This window comes from Emiliania huxleyi (assembly GCF_000372725.1).
Source record: "Emiliania huxleyi CCMP1516 chromosome Unknown EMIHUscaffold_180, whole genome shotgun sequence".
Classification (NCBI taxonomy): Eukaryota; Haptophyta; order Isochrysidales; family Noelaerhabdaceae; genus Emiliania; species Emiliania huxleyi.
The window spans coordinates 173,494-174,312 of NW_005200783.1; positions in this window are offsets into that span (position 1 = coordinate 173,494).

Below are 819 nucleotides of genomic sequence, written 5' to 3' on the forward strand. Positions count from 1 at the left end.
AACGGGGAGCGAAGAAAAAAAGCAGGGCATGTTTTTGCGGGTTGATGAAGGGCAGGCGGGGGAAGAAGGTGAAGCCGCAGAACGCGACGGAGACGGAAAAGATGACGACGGCGGCGGCGAAGAAGGCGGCGGCGACGGCGGCGGCGGCGACGGCGCGGCGACGGCAGCGACGCCTCGGGCTCGGGCCTTGGCCCGCGTTCCCGAGAGCGTGAAGGAGACACACGTGTGCGAGATATATCGGATTCATATATCGCTTAAATAGGTGAATGCTATGATTTTTGCGCGAAAGTTCCCTCCTCGGCGGCGCAACACAGCCAGCAACACTCCACATGGACTCAAGCATCAAATTCAAAAGTTCCACGCAGCTACGCAGCTGCAAAAATGTAGATAGATCCAAGTCCGGCCTCCTCGTCCTCCGATTCCGCCGCCAACACGACCTCGCCACGCGCAAACCGACCCTTCCCCGCGGCGCATCACAACGGCGGCACATGCCCCACGCAGCAGCTGCCGTCGGGCTTCTTCCAGCGGGTGTTCCACCCCTCGCGGTCGCGCGGGTGGGTGACCTACGGCAAGCCAATCCGTAACGGTGAGTTTCGAACCCAGAAGGGTGGGGATCAGCAGGCTGCGCGCGGGGGTGGTGGGGTGGTGGTGGGGTGGTGGTGATGGTGGGGGTGGGGTGGGGGGGGGGGGGGGGGCCTTTACCGACAATCTCCCCGGAGGACCAAAAGATTCGGAGGTTGAAAACGGCTTCTCCAACTTGCAAGCCTCGGGCTGCCCCCGGGGTGTTAGGTCCTGCCTAACACCCAAAAGAGGGGAGAG